The sequence below is a fragment of the Gymnoscopelus microlampas genome (assembly GCF_963454915.1).
Source record: "Gymnoscopelus microlampas genome assembly, chromosome: 11".
NCBI lineage: Eukaryota > Metazoa > Chordata > Actinopteri > Myctophiformes > Myctophidae > Gymnoscopelus > Gymnoscopelus microlampas.
This window is the reverse complement of record NC_139948.1, coordinates 45,865,593-45,881,866: the sequence shown is the minus strand read 5'-3', so window position 1 is coordinate 45,881,866 and position 16,274 is coordinate 45,865,593. Positions and strand designations below refer to the sequence as shown.

General features: G+C 39.4%; 1 protein-coding gene across 1 annotated transcript in view; it reads left to right on the top strand.

Annotated features, from left to right (window-relative positions):
• sumo2b (small ubiquitin like modifier 2b) overlaps positions 1–16,274 on the top strand; it is an 82,935-nt gene that overhangs the window by 42,385 nt on the left and 24,276 nt on the right. The gene's annotated exons all lie outside the window — the stretch shown is intronic.

Below are 16,274 nucleotides of genomic sequence, written 5' to 3'. Positions count from 1 at the left end.
AGTTAACTGTACAGTAGTAATACACAAATGTGTATACTCTTATAGTTAAGTTAACACTGATGATTTGCAGTGTAGTAGATTGGGGTCCCCATAGATATTTTTTTGGGGGTCCGTGGCCTAAAGCATATCAAACTGGGGGGTCTTTGAAATAATGAAAGTGTAGGGTCACATTTGGAAACCCCACTAAACACTCGCTTTTTTTTTTTTTTTACAAGATCACAAGTCATTTCCCAACCCCAGTTATGAAGTGCAGAAAGGATGAGTGAATGGAACAAACCCTATGGAAAAAAACACAGTGCCAAGGTGACTGAGGACACCTACTGGTGAAGATAGTGTACTGTACCATAACTGGGAACCGCTGCACATTATTATGATGATTAGCTTAATGTGCAACATTGTTTTCTAACTCAACAGTAAACAAACCAACATGCAGTATATGGGTATGTATCTGCACATTTCTTACGTTACAATTGAATTACTTATAAGACCTTTTTAAGACAACATTGGCCAAATTGTCAACAGGAAAGAAAGAGGCAAACATTGTGAAAATAGCCAATCTACAAGCTCACAACGCCTCGCTCGCAGTGCCAGGCGTCGGTTGGAGCTTGTATTTCGGCTATTTTCACAATATTTATCAGTCAAAGTAAATGTAACAATTCCAAGTGCTTGTCAGGGTACTCCCCAGTTCAAATATGATTATTGTGGGGGGTCGCAGCCTGAAATGTTTGGGAACACTTGGGTTAGAGTAGCCAAAAACTGTAGCCTACTCAAGTAAAAGTATTGTAACTTTAAAATAATAATGACTCAATTAGAAGTAGTCATCCGAATAATTACTTGAGTAAGAGTAAGAGAGTATCTAGTGAAAAGACTACTCAAGTACTTAGTTACTTCATACGATCTCATTTATAGTTTAAGTAATCAGATTCAGAATGCAACTGAAATGTCTAAAATATAGAATTATAAATGCTTGTCCTGTAGAAATAAACAGAATTGTCTGAATTATCTCAGAGGGAATGAAACAAACAGACCATGCATGTAATTTAAAACTAAACGGGTAAAAAAGGCAATTGGAATGTAGCCAAATTATTTGAAAATTGCAACTTTCATTTTTCCTTTACATTTGGTCCAAATGTATAGGAATGAAAAGAAAAAAGAAAGAAAGAAAAACCCCTACAAATGCACACACGTTGCTGTCTGCCACTAGAGGGCAGTGTGGACCAATGAGTTTCCTTTCATTTGTCTGCAGTGGTTCTCAAACTTTTGAATTTAAAGCACCACCAATTCAATTTGGTATGAATTATTAGTACCATGGAGCCGCATAATCCAGAGAGTGTACAAATTGAGTCTTCAAATTATGATACCAAATGTTGCAGGTCCATTTGGTTCCATTTGTACACTCTGAATTACAAACCTAGTAAGGGTCCATTTGCTTCCTGAAGTAACTATCAATAACCTAATGCACAGTAGCTGGGGACCCCCTTGACCCCCCTTAAGGACTGGGTCCTTAAGGGGGTTCAAGGGGGTCCCCGAACCCCACTTTGAGAACCACTGATATATAGTTTCCCATCTCACTCTTTATTCAAACCAAACACTGAACTAGTGCAATGTACACTTTTCAGTTTGATTCAGTTCACCGCAATGTCATTCAATTACTTGTATATATCTGAAAACCTCATGCTGTTAGGCCTATATCAGTGGCGCCTCATGTCAAGGACCCCCAAAATTGACATGTATTTGGCCGCCGACGCGCTATGAGCTTGTATATCTGCTATTTTTGAATAGCCAAAGTATAAAATAATGGTTAAAGTGGTTACACAGATGCTTTTCCTACTTTGAATGGGTTAAGGCAGATGTTCCAGTTGAAAATCAGTTCAATTAGGGTTTATCTCCAGGCCTGGAGCTACAAGGCCAGGCTGTGCGGGCCATACCAGAGAGTGATTTCTGTTGTGATGAGCGGCTGTAATAAATCTTGTCATCATCGATTCAAGGCTTTTAGAGGAAGTAAAGTCTCCAGATGGAAATAACAGAGTGACAGCCAGGATGGACATGATGGCTCGTACTGCTTTCAGCATCTCGATTTATTGTTCTTGTGTGACTCTCTTTACTGCAGCCATCAGTGTACTCAGTAATTCATCTTCCACGTTAACTCACGTTGTATTTTCCAGGACAGAAATTATCTTTGATGTCTATTTACACAGACAGACAGGCAGACAGGCAGGCAGACAGACAGACAGACAGACAGACAGACAGACAGACAGACAGACAGACAGACAGACAGACAGACATGAAACCCAGGAAAGATAGAGAGTAGAGAGATGTTACAATGTCAGCCAGCTACACAGTGACAGTGTGTATGGATAAATGTTTACAGTCAATACTGTGAACATAATGAGGAATATAAACATGTATTATAGCAGTTAACCTATACAGGTGTGTGTGTGTGTGTGTGTGTGTGTGTGTGTGTGTGTGTGTGTGTGTGTGTGTGTGTGTGTGTGTGTGTGTGTGTGTGTGTGTGTGTGTGTGTGTGTGTGTGTGTGTGTGTGTGTGTGTGTGTGTACTTCTTACCTGGTAAGCACTTTGTATTATTTATGGAGATAACACAGAACTCCAAATCCAATTACTATTTGGGGAAGTGTCCAAGGCTGTCATAGATACACAAATGTCAAAATTGATCAAAGAAATCTATGACAGTCTTGATATAAGGCTAAAGGAAACCATACATTTATAACAGATTCCTTATCCTTTCCTTTATGGCTGTGTTCGTTGTTATTTCATGCTGCACAGACAGAGCTTTTTCCCCAATTAATTTTCGGTTCTTCTTAATAATAAAAGAGACAAAAAATATGGAGGGGACAATAATATATATATATTTTTATTCGATAGTTATGGGACAATAATGAATGAGTATACTGTCGGTAGCCCTGAACTGGTTAGTTCACGTCCTCTTTGAGCGTAGATGTTTGATAGTGTAAACTCATCAAACTTTCTGTGTAGGAGTGACTTTATTTCTAGTCATTCATTAAACAGTGTTTAAAAGTATGATTTATCTAATCTAACAGCCAATAAAGCAAAGTCCATATCATCTAGTTCTCCTTTCTAGTTCACTGGTGAATTGGACATGAATATCCCTTCTGTTACTGTAGGGGTTGAAGGTATACAGTTAGTTAAAATTTACATGACAAAATCTCAATACTTTGCTCTGTTTTAGTATTGCCTGGGTTTCTTTTTCTTGTAATTATTTGGTACATAATAGTAGGCTATACTGTACATAGTCAGAATGTAACATACAGTACAGTTGGATTTTGAAACTATCTATTTACATAATAAGCATCCACATGTAGCTATTTACACTTATACTGTATGTGTCAAATACAGTCTGAAGAATCAACAGAGAAGGAAATCTGAGTCTGTAAAATGTAAAAGTATGGAATTTTGTAATGGAAAATGTGTAGGAACCATGTGTCAGGGACGTGGTCAGTAAATTCCTGCAGTGACTAACAGTGTAAGATATAGAAACTGTCCTGCATGGATATTGCATGGTGTGTGTGTGTGTGTGTGTGTGTGTGTGTGTGTGTGTGTGTGTGTGTGTGTGTGTGTGTGTGTGTGTGTGTGTGTGTGTGTGTGTGTGTGTGTGTGTGTGTGTGTGTGTGTGTGTGTGTGTGTGTGTGTGTGTGTGTGTGTGTGTGTGTGTGTGTGTGTGTGTGTGTGTGCGTGCGTGCGTGCGTGCGTGCGTGCGTGCGTGCGTGTGTGTGCTTTACAGCAGATCAGGCTGACCTCCCAACACAGCTGAAAGTGAAAGCATTCAGCTCTCTGGCTTGTGACTATCCAGGTCAATGCTGTATCAACTTTTAAATGAGCCTATAAATGTTTCTTATCTGATATGATATTTATCAAACACTTTTGATAAATCAATATTAATGTTTTTCTTTGTTGTTACTGGAAAATGTATAGGCTTACTGTACATTGAAAATCAGTAGCCTACTTTTGCTGCCAATAAAATGTTTTAACTTTTATTGCAACCCATCTTAATCAATCTCACATTTACTAGGTTTGATGTAACAGCAGGTTGCGGGAGAAGCCCCTAACACACATTGGCAACATATGTTCCGGGCATCTCAATCCGGCAAAAAAAAGACAGCCCCAAAAAAATCTACATTCTAAAAGGCTGCCATATATTAATGGTTTTGAGACAAATTCATTTAACTCGACTCCAATGAATATCAATTCATATTTACCATTTTAGTACATTTACATTTACTGCATTCCTCCATCCCCATGTAGGCCTACTCAAATGTTTTATGTTTATAATGTAGCAGTGAAACAGTCTGCCTTGATTTAAAAGTGAAGAAAAGGCTGCACACTCATAGCTACAATGCAGGATAATTTATTAAATGAATACCAACGTTTGGACCTGGAAAGGTCTTCTTCAGGGATTGAATCAATCCCTATGGCTATGAGTGTGAAGCCTTTTCTTCACTTTTAGACCTATTGACCAAGGTCAGCAGCACCTCATCAATACTGGTGTGTGCCCTTCTCCTGTTTGTTAAAGTCCATATTTATAAAATAATGCAACGTGTTTGATCAGTGACCTATGGAGTGGTGCATATCAGATGAGATAAGATACTGTATAAATATATAAGCTAATTTAAAAGTTGATAACGGCATTGACGTGGATTGTGTTATGTAAGTCATCTTTTCATTGTAACCTTGTACAGACTACACCAGAGTGATACAGTACAGTACAGCTGTAAAAAACATTGTTGTGAAAGCAAGGACCTTATTCTAAAGCAGTCTGGCACGTCTACCAAATTCATGCAGTTTTAACATAATTCAGCTCTATGTGTTTAAAGTTTCAATTCAATTGTTCAATTTGTGGCCCTTCACTCACTTTATTGAAGTCAGTATGGCCCTCTGGAAATAAATGCTGCCCACCCCTGCCCTAGGAGACACAAAGAAACTTTACTTGCAGTTGACTACTAGGAAGATATCAAAGGGATGAAGTAGACAGGATATTCACAGCCATTAAAATCACTGCATCTCTCTCTTCTGTTGTTGGATGTGCATGGATGTGAATTTAAGAAAAATATATTAATTTTATTTTACAAATGAAATGGAGCCATTACGTATATACAGTACCTGTTACAGAAAGATATAGAAATGATCACATAGACAGGACAGTTGTAGCGATCTGCTGTCACTACCTCTGGAGGTTAGCTATTATATTGGCTTGTGCATACGTGCACGCACGCACGCACGCACGCACGCACGCACGCACGCACGCACGCACGCACGCACAGTGGTTTTCAAGATAGTCAAAGCGTCTCTGCCCTCAATGCACTCAATACCCTCATACCTGACCTGACTGACCAAAGTGAGTGACACCCACAGCCACAAAACTAGAGGGAGCGACAACAGCAACCTGCTACCACCCACCTATAGAACAAACATGGGAAAATTATCTTTCTACTGCACTGGCACCAAAATGTGCAATGCCCTGACACTGTCCCTTAAAAAACATGTGGATCACATGGCTTCCTTCAAAACAGGCCTGAAAATCCATCTTTCAGGAGACCGAAAGTGGAGGTAAACTCACTTTTCCCATAGAAAGGTGTACATTCACTGCCGACAGTTTTTTCATTCCCCCCCCCTTTTCTACTTTGTACATGTAGTGTTTTATATTTGTTGATGACATTGTATTTTGGTGTTATTTTCGTGGTACAGTATGTTGATGAATTGAATACATAGGAACACAATGGAAACAATTCCCCAGGCCTTTTTTGTGTGTTATCCTTTCAGCTCAAATGTCTGACTGGACCTCAATCCTGCTGTTTACATTTCTGTCTAATAAAGTATTCAATCAATCAATCAATCAATCAATCAATCAAAAACATTGTATGTTTAACCGGTGTAGCTTTTATCTCTGCATTGTGTTGAATGGATTATAGGTACTCGGTTGTTATAGGTAACAACGTGTGTGTGTGTGTGTGTGTGTGTGTGTGTGTGTGTGTGTGTGTGTGTGTGTGTGTGTGTGTGTGTGTGTGTGTGTGTGTGTGTGTGTGTGTGTGTGTGTGTGTGTGTGTGTGTGTGTGTGGTGTATCATGGGTCAGCTGTCAGAGGAGACTCATTGTGTAGTCAGCTGCTTGCAGACCGCTGGGAGTTTGGCAGTGGTGGAAGAAGTAGAACTGCCGATCTGCCGATCTACAAGCTCACAACACACGTGTTATGAGCTTGTAGATCTGCTATTGTCAATAAAAAAAATGTAAATACATTTTACACATATATCTTGTGAAACGGGACATTCTACATAATTTGTACTTTTACTTTTGGCACTGGTGGTATATTTTGATGCTAATACTAGTACATTTCCAGACTTTTACTTGTGACAGAGTGTTTCTACCATTGCAGTATTGACACTTTTACTTAAAAAAAAGTACTTTTTCCACCACTGACCAGTGACCACAAATCCAACACACCCATTATTAATACGATTATCTGTGTTGCTTACATCAGTGGTTCCTTTTCAGTCCAAATTGTAAAAAATGGTTTCAGTAGAGGTGTATCACGTCAACATGTGCTGTTCCTTTCATACATTGTAGGCTGTCTGTATGAGATGAGATGAGAAATACTTATATTATTATTTATTAATTCCCTTTGGGGAATAAATTATTTCTCATCTCATCTCATCTCATCTCATCTCATCTCATCTCATCTCATCTCATACAGACAATCTACAGTGTCTACATTTAGCAGATGCTTGTCTCTTTTCATTTTGATAGCTTTAAACTTTAAAGCTACTGTATCAAAATGATAGACCACCAGATGTCCCTGCTAATACTGTTAAAGTGTTGTCCAAATGCTGAAAGGTGTAGCCTTGTTTGGAGAGTAAAACTAGCATACACAGACTCACCCCCACAGCCCACACACACACACGCACACACACACACACACACACACACACACACACACACACACACACACACACACACACACACACACACACACACACACACACACATGCATGTGCGCATGCACAAAGATTACATTTGTGATAAAAAAACATTTTTTAAGTCACATGATTTAAAGGAAAACGGGGCTATCTCCATAACATAACATTAAACCTTGAACCTTGTCCCAGCACTAAGTTAGTATTAGTTTCGTTTATCTGGGGTTCTTAAATACGCCACACTTGAGTGCACCTTAACATGCAGAACCAGGCAGGCAGCCAACTGTCAACATCACTTAAGGTAAGAACAATCTTGATCACTTCTGTCATCCACACTGACTTATACTGGTTATACTGGTTTTAGATTCATTAAGATATCATTTTTGATTCACTGGGGTAATATTTAGTATCAGCTCCTCAACACTGTTTATTAGGGTGCTGCAGGTTTGACCAGTGGCAGTCCTGCATGAAGTAACAACAAAGAAAACCCTTAATATTGAGGTAGATCAAAAGTGTTCTCTTTAAGACCCCCAAATCATCTCTGTCCCGTTCCATTTAATCCGTTTTTCCAGTAAAGGATGTAGGCCTACACTGTTAAATTGTACTTAAAGGACGACTTCACCACTTTTCAACATATCTTCATATAATAGGTCCTCACTAATGCTCATGATAAAATGGTACAATTTTTTTCTAATCAGTCTGTCTCTCAGAGGAGGGCTGTAGACAGTTCAGAAACCCGTCTACCAGTGACATCATCGATGGGGAATCCAAGCTAATAGAAACTGCAGGCTTTGTATTCCTGGAAAGTTGCAATGCAATAATAGATCCCATTGTTCTCGCCTTAATACAAATCTGAAAAAAAAAATTAAAATCTTTTTGGGAAAAAAAATCCTGCCTAACGATGATGTCACTGGTAGATGGGTTTCTGGACTGTCCACAGCCCTCCTATGAGACACAGACCAAGTAGAAAAAAATGGTATCATTTTATCATGAGCATTGGTGAGGACCTATTATATGAAGATACGTTGAAAAGTGGTGAAGTCGTCCTTTAAAGGAATATATCAGCAGTCTGTTGTTTGTTTTCAGAAGTTGTTAACATAAGTCTCTCATCAGGTGCAGGATCACATTAGAGTCACTCACAGATCTTCAAAACGGCACGCTTCTCTCTGCCTTGAAGACACACCTGCAGCCTCCCTCTGATTCCTATAAACTAAACAGGTATGTAATGGTTTCATTTAATTTGTTTAAAAAAAAAAAAAAACAACTTTTATTGATGCATTTGGGACTCTTTCTCATAATGTCACAATCAGGTCTCTGGGTGTACCCAATGTGTTGTGGACTTATATTAGAATTTCCCATCTTTTTAGCATACTGAATAATGATGACAGGGAAAATGACAAAACATTTTACAGTCAGTGAGAATGTACAAATATTCCTGTGTCAAACCTTCCATGTTTCAAATGTGTAGCCTACTGATAATCCTGAAGTCGTTGCACATCTCTCTGCTAATACACCAGATGTTGCTGTCAATGAAGGCTCCAAATCAGTTTCCATTCTTGATGTGGCCTGCACCTTTGACTCCAGCTTAGATTAAGCTTTTATGATTAAAGTAATTAAATAGGCTACCAGTCACTCCTCCATATTATCACAGAGCTAGGTTATAGGTGCAATCTACTAGTGTTTATCTTTGGCAGCCTAGGACATGTACATGGCTGGTTGTAAGAGGCTTACAACAACTTGGGATGCCAAAAAAGTAGCTAAACGGCTTGCAAAATTCATTTTACATACACACAATACATTTTTACAGCACCTTGTACACAGAGGTGAGAGATTTAATGGAGTAGAAGTAAAAGTATAGACTTGAGTAATTGTACTTAGTTACTTTACACCACTTTGTATATATTTGCGTCCTTGTATTGTATCTCTTGTGTGGACAGATATAAATGATCAAATGTGTCCGTCCGTGTGTGTGACAAGCGTCTGCGTGTGTGTGACGTATTTACAAGCCAAACTATAATAGCTTAACCTCCACTGGGAGTGACAGCAGATTGCTACAAATGTCCTGTCTGTGTATTAATCACTATAGCACATATTTCTGCAACAGATATGTAATGACTTCATATAATTCGGTTATTTCTTTAATTACTTTGCCTATTAATCCCTAGGATATCTTTCTGCCACAATAAAGAGTCAAATGCAGGTATCTTGGCTATGATGCCATGGCACACACATATTTGTGGTCTAACCAGACTGGTATCTGGAAAGAGACTTTTTCAAGTCTGAACAGAAAAACAAACATGGAAATTGATTTTGCCAATCAGATTGGAATCACGTTCCTTATCCATGCCCAGACTGCATAACTCCAATCTGGATTGGAAGTCAGATTTGGGCTGCCAGTCTGAACAAGGCCTTTGTATTGCTTTGGGGGTTCTTCTGCCGTATGTGGTCTTGTTACTCAGCCTAGTAAACCCGAGATTGATAGAGATGAGTCATGATAAATGCTATATAGGTGAAGTTTGTGAAGTTTGCTTTACAAAGACACATTAAAGGCACGATGTAACTAGGCATTAAGGAGCTCATTCTGATTCTGTCTTATTGTGATACAAGATGCAAAACATAAGTAGGTCAGCAGTCCATTGTTTGTTTTCTATGTTAACAGAATTCGCTCATCAGACAGTGTCACATTGTGGTCGCAGATCTTCCAAACAACACGCTCCTCTCCTCTGCCTTGAAGACCTGCCTCCCTCTGATTCCTATAAACTAAACAGGTAGGTAATGGCTTCATTTAATTTGTTAAATATTGTAATTTTTTCTTTAAATATTTTTGTAATATATTTTTTTATTCTGTCACAAGACATCAAGAAATGGCGTACATGATTTCGGGATCATCGATCAAAGATCAGCAACATCTTCAGGCGGTCTTCAGGAATATCCACCCCCGGGTTGGGCAAAGCAATGCAGTTGAGACCCAGGAACAGGGCTTGCCAAATGTGCCTGCCAATCTTGATAACTTTGCCCAGTACATGAAAGATATTGCAGGTGATATGATCAGAGATCATCTACCAGAGATCAAGCATAAGGCAAAAGAGGTCATGATCAATGTTACATGGGAAAAGTTCAAGGAAGTTGCTGATGCAATATTTTCTCCAGTTGATGCCGTAACTGGAGCCGTAGCTGAATACGTAGCTGGTGGCAGAGGAGGCTTCCTGTATTGGCTTACCAAGATAATAGCACTCTTTCTCCTTGTCTGTGCGGTAGGCATACCCATCGGTTGGGTCTTGAAATACCTATGGTCATACTGGGCAGTGGAAATTACCTGGGTGATGCAACGTGCTTTGAAGATGTAATGACACGATGCTCTACAGTTAATTATCCAAACATAATCTGAATCAGATTGTAAACTGTATCCACCTGTTTCCTAGGCTTTTCACTGTGTTCCACTTCCTGTCTTTTGATCCAATGAAATCCAATGAAACCGGTCAGATAATGATATCCAATGAAATCCGACAGGAAGTGGAAAACACAAGCCTAGGAAACAGGTGGATACAGTAGGCCTAAGGGCTTTATAGCCTCAACATGCTGATGTTAGATGCAAACAAATGCTAATAAAACACTTTCTTTAATGCACTTTATATGATCTTGTGTTCTTTATTACAGTATGTTGTGGTTTGTGAGACTCAGTCAGTCGTAACATCTATACTGTAGCTATAGATATTGTAATCAAATTGTTAGAAACAGAACATGCACACTTGCTGAATATTGGAATTGAATACATTAGCACAGTGGTTCCCAAACTTTTAGCTCAAGACCCAAAAGAGAAATTAGATGTTTGCCCGGGACTCAACTAGTGAAAATAGCAGATCTACAAGCTCACAACGCTTTGCGCCACATTGTGAGCATGTAGATCTGCTATTTTCACTACTTATGGAATTTATTAGATATGTTTCATTTTATTTATGAAATACTTTTGAAAAACGTTGTAGTTGTTTTTAATTGATGAAAAGCTGTGATATTTTTTTGGTTTAAACTTTTTTTTAATCTTTTGAAATAATATATTCTTGTAGGAAACAGAAGAAAAAAAGGAGATATTTACTTGTGACCCATACAAATTGGTCCACGGCTCAAAGATGGGTCCCGACCCACTGTTTGGGAAACATAATTAGTTATTTTTAAGATGATTCATTTAGGTAGGAGACAGTGTGAAATGTAGAATATGAAGTGAATATAATGTGAATACTGTGTCATGTCCCCTATAGGTAGGTCAGTGGTTCTCAATGTGGGGTCCTTGAGGAGGGGGATCCAGGGGGTCCCCAGCTAAATGATGATGATAGTTGATACATGATAGTAACCAAAAAGTCGCTTATGTCTGTAACTCAGAGAGTGTACAAATGCCATTTTTACACTCTTATTAGTTATGGGGACCCATGATCTAATGCAGTGGTTCTCAACCTTTTCAGGCCGCGACCCCTGACAAGCACTTGGAATTGTAGGCATTACATTTAGTTTGACTCGGTTCCAGAGATAAATATTGTGAAAATAGCCGATCTACAAGCTCACAATGCCTCGCAACGCGAGGGATTGAAGCATTTTTGCTTCTTTCTCATGTAATATTTCACAATTTGGCCAGTGTTTGACATTCTTTTATGGTATAGTTTGTTGATTACTTTTGATGCAGTAGTCTTCTTCTTTTCATTTTGCAGTATTAAAAAGACCTTAAAAGTACTTAAATTCTCACTTTAGAAATGTGCGGATACCCCCAATACACTCATACTGTATGTTGGTTTGTTTACTGTTGATTGAGAAAACAATGTTGCACATTAAGCTAATCATCTGGGGACCCCCGGCTCCGGCCCACAGGTTGAAAACCACTGATCTAATGCATGCATGTCACACTGGGGGTCCTTGAAATTAAAAAGGTTTGATAAGCACTGTCCTTTTGGTCGCAAAGCTGGGCCACACTGACAGGTACCAAGGTAATGCTGTGAGATGTTAAATCAGAACTATGTAACTTTCCTCTGATACCCCGGATTTGAACCTGGTTACCTGCTTAAGTGCTGACATTTTTACCATTGAGCTAATAGAGCCTGCCTGCTTGCTCAGGGGATGAATTGAATGTTGACCATCAGGTAAAAATTTGTGACAGATTCTGGGTCTAAGTGAGACCTTTGAACTTTGGCTTTGACACGGTCTAAATGTCTCAATAGAAGAGCATGCAGGGAGACAAAATACAACCACCCCAATTGTATAAGTTATATTGTATTAACATACTCTACTATACTGATTGTATAAGTTATATTGTATTAACATACTCTACCATACAGATTGGACAAAATTACATTTTATAAAAATAAAATAAAAGGTTACATAGTGAGGTTTTAAGGTGATTTTCTTTAAGAGTAAGACAATGTGTGCATGTGTTTATTCATAACAAAAGAAAATACAAGATACGTACATAGAAAGCAAACAGACAAAAATGGAACACAAACAAGGCAACATAATAATAATAATGCAGATGCCTAACATCTAATTACCCAAAATCTGCATGCAATGTATCCATAGTTGTTTTTAGATTGAATGAGAGTGCGCTAGCTACAAGACATTCCACAATGAAACACCTCTGAATTTAATAGAATACTGCCCTCTGGTGGTGTGGCAACTGAGGACATGTATTGATGATTTGCCTGTCTTGTGGAGTAAGAATGAAAATGTACTTTGCACCCCGATATTTCATGTTGTAAATGAAAGATACATGTTTGTAGGATGTTTATATCAAAGATAGTTCGTATTTTAGTATTTTATAGACTTGTATTATCACCAAATGTTCACCTATTTTCACAGAATGTTTTCCTATGACTATGACATGCCCAGTAGGGATGTGTCATGTGTACTGTACTATATTAAAAACCTTAATCCTAGCATTGTGACCCAGCAGTTCTCTTTAAGTAAGGCCCAAATCAAATCATGTCAGCAAGTTTAACATCAGTTGGAAAGTTAGATGTCTGCTGTAGATATGATGACAATAGAGTTGGGTGCAGGAAGAGTTTTTTTCTTTCTTTTGTTTAAACCTCTAGGGTATTTAGGTGAGATTAATCCATTTCAGATTGTATACATTTTTCATACTTTGGCTATTCAAAAATAGCAGATAATCAAGCTCATAGCACTTCACTTTGTGCTCGCCATGACCATGTAAATCTGCTATATTTTTTTAAGTAGTGAAAATGTGTGTAAATCTTTTAATAGATATTTTTAAAGCGAACCCTTTTAACTCAAATCTTTGCCTCTGGGGTTCCCTGCATGAACAAAAGTGTTTTGAGGACCACTGATATAACAACATACGCTTTTCAGAAAACTGGATTTAGAAGGCATTTTTGGAATAGGCCTTAGGCCTTAAGGGACCTACATGTGACCCTATGTGTCTGGATGTGTGGTGTCATGATTACATTTCACATTTCAGAAGCTACATCTCACACCTCAGAAAAACACTGAGGTGAGAGTTTATGTCTACAGAAACCACCAACTTTCTTATCTCCCATCTTGATGACAAATTGTGTATACATGTCCCTGCTGCGGTCATCACGAAAGCAAAACACTGAGAAAATTACTGCTGTGTCGTGAGTTGTGAGTCGTGAGTCGAGTTGAGCCGTGGTATGGGCATGTCCATAATCCCTTCTCCTATACACAAACTCAAGCTTGAGTGTGGTCTGGTTCAGGGCGAGGTGGAAGTGGCGTTGCGAACGGCGTTGCCGATGGCTGGGGTTGATGTTCTCCTGGGTAACATGCATGCTGGGGGCCACGTGTGGGCAAATGTGTCGCCACCACCACTAGCGAATCAGGTTGGTTCGGCTACGCATTCTAAAGAGGTCATTTCAAATGCTACGGTTAAAATTAAGCGTTCATTTGGTAGGCGGGCTGAACGTCGGCAGTTCAGACCGGGTGAACAGGTGCTGGCTCTTTTGCCTTTCCAAGCGAATATTACAGGTCCATATACTGTTGTTGAACGCATGTCAGAGGTCAGCTACCTCATTTCAACTCCTAATCTGCGAAATGCTACTCAGTTGTGTCATGTAAACCTGTTACGACCTAGCTATGGTCCTAGGTCAGCCACCTTCGGTCCGTCTTCTCAGTCAGTGGCAGAGACTGAGATAGAGGACAGTTGGGTCAGCTACCCAAGGTTTTGTGTCTAGAGTAGCCTAAACTGGAGCCAGAGACAATGCACCAGTCAAAATGTCTGTCTAATCATTGATGTCTTTTGTTTTTTTAGAGCCTTGCGTTGTGGTCCCTGGCCCTATTGCTATAGCTGGAACACCAGGATCCAGCTGTTGAGGGGGGATGAGAGTCCAGGGGTTGCAAAGCCAGGGCTCTAAGGGGCGTTGTTACTCAAGTGTTAGAAAAACGATCTAAAAGTATCTAAAATGTAGTAAAACCATGGTAAATATATAATGTTAAAATTGTGTGAAGTAAAGTGCACTTTGATTATTTTCTTTGTTAAAGTAACTCTTGCCCTATAGGGGAGCAGGGTGGGACTGATTGCTCATTGGAGAGCACCTGGGCCCGGTGCCTCCACAAGGCTATAAAATCCCTGCCCTGGCCAGTCTCTGGGAGCAGCCTGAGAAGAGCAGACCTGTGTCCACCAGCTCCAGCCCCCATTCTCCATGCGCTTATCATTATTATGTTTTTACTTTCCATCCACACACCTCGCACCACACCATGCTCCACAGATCCACATCTACACTACTGATTCACTGACTCCACACTTCATAGGATCCTTACAATGTTATGTTCCCCCTTGGTTAGTTCTTTATTATTAGGCCTCGTTTAATAATTATGTATTTGCTTTATACCTTCACCCTGGTCTCCTCCCCAATGTTTGTCACGGCCTAGAGCCAGCTGTGACAACAGACAGACAGACAGACAGACAGACAGACATGAAACCCAGGAAAGATAGAGAGTAGAGAGATGTTACCACACAGTGTCCGCCACAGTGTGAGTATTATATGGATAAATATGTACAGTCAATACAGTGAACACATGAGGAATAAACATGTATTATAGCAGTTTACCTATACTGTGTGTGTGTGTGTGTGTGTGTGTGTGTGTGTGTGTGTGTGTGTGTGTGTGTGTGTGTGTGTGTGTGTGTGTGTGTGTGTGTGTGTGTGTGTGTGTGTGTGTGTGTGTGTGTGTGTGTGTGTGTGTGTGTGTGTGTGGATATCTGATATATTATGTACTGAACATTGTAGTGAACATTGCTTTCATTTAAAGGAGGGCTCTATAAGATATAAAGGCATGAACACGGCCTGCCTGATGTGGTTTTTAACCATGTAAAATACGTGGAGGGGTTTGTGTTTACCTTTCCATGCTGCACAAACTGGTCTTTGAAACAGCTCCTTAAGAAACATTGTAGCTGATGCTTCTTTTTTTTGTTGCATAATGATGCTAATGTTTCAAAATAGCATGTACACACAATGTTTCAAAATAGCATGTACACACAATGTTTCAAAATAGCATGTACACAGTACACCCATTTGCATCACACACATTTGCATCACAAATAATCCAAAACTTTTTTTGAACATTCATGCAGTCATTTAATTATCAGAGAAGTAAACTGGCTATCTTTTTTTGCATGAGGAAGACTGTCACACATTTTTTTTTATCGATTCTGAATTGAGTATCCATGACAGCCTTGGACACTTCCCCAGAAAGTGTTTGCAGTTCCATATTTCATGCTGCACAGACAGAGCTTTTCCCCCAATTCATTTTCGGTTCTTCTTAACAATAAATGCGTGCGTGCGTGCGTGCGTGTGTGTGCGTCGCGTGCTTGTGTGTGTGTGTGTGTGTGTGTGTGTGTGTGTGTGTGTGTGTGTGTGTGTGTGTGTGTGTGTGTGTGTGTGTGTGTGTGTGTGTGTGTGTGTGTGTGTGTGTGTGTGTGTGTGTGTGTGTGTGTGTGTGCGCGCGTGCGTGCGTGCGTGTGATTTACAGCAGATAAGGCCATTTCTCAGAAATTACCCCCCAACACAACTGAAAGTGAAAGCATCCAGCTCTCTGCCTTGTGTAACAGTGTATTTCTCAAATACACTGTTACACAAGGTAACAGTTTCTAGTCTATTTCCGTATTGGAGCGAGGTGGGTGTCTTTTGTTACCTTCTCTGTATAACAAAATAAGAATTGGAGTTGCAAATTACTTATACAGTGTTTGTTTGACTTTTTTAGAAAGGAGTCCATGCACTAAAGTCACACTAACTTGGAGACGTGTGTTTTGTTTTGTTCTCTCAGGTATGTTGCGTTTTATCATGTATTTATTGTTACTGTCCTTGCTTGTGTGACATTTGAG